Source organism: Theropithecus gelada, chromosome 11 (genome assembly GCF_003255815.1).
Source record: "Theropithecus gelada isolate Dixy chromosome 11, Tgel_1.0, whole genome shotgun sequence".
Taxonomy (NCBI): Eukaryota; Metazoa; Chordata; class Mammalia; order Primates; family Cercopithecidae; genus Theropithecus; species Theropithecus gelada.
Genome location: NC_037679.1, coordinates 801,631 through 802,162, shown reverse-complemented (window position 1 = coordinate 802,162; position 532 = coordinate 801,631).

Genomic DNA, 532 nt, shown 5'->3' with positions numbered 1-532 from the left:
CATGGTGAAATCACATCTCTACTAAAAATACAAAAATTACCTGGATGTGTTGGCACACTCCTGAAATCCCAGCTACTCTGGAGGCTGAGGCACGAGAATCACTTGAACCCCAGAGAAAGTTGTTGCAGTGAGCTGAGATCACACCATTGCATTCCAGCCTGGGCGACAGAGCGAGACTCTGTCTCAAAAAATAAAATAGGTTGGGCGCGGTGGCTCATGCCTGTAATCCCAGCACTTTAGGAGACCAAGGCAGGTGGATCACAAGGTCAGGAGTTCGAGACCAGCCTGGCCAATATGATGAAACCCTGTCTCTACTAAAAATACAAAAATTAGTTGGGCATGGTGGTGCATGCCTGTAGTCCCATCTACTCAGGAGCTGAGGCAGAAGAATTGCTTGAACCCGGGAGGCAGAGGTTGCAGTGAGCCGAGATCACACCACTGCACTCCAGCCTGGCGACAGAGCAAGACTTTGTCTCAAAATAAAACAAAATAAAATAAAAAGAACTTTTTTTTTTTTTTTTTTTTTTTTTTG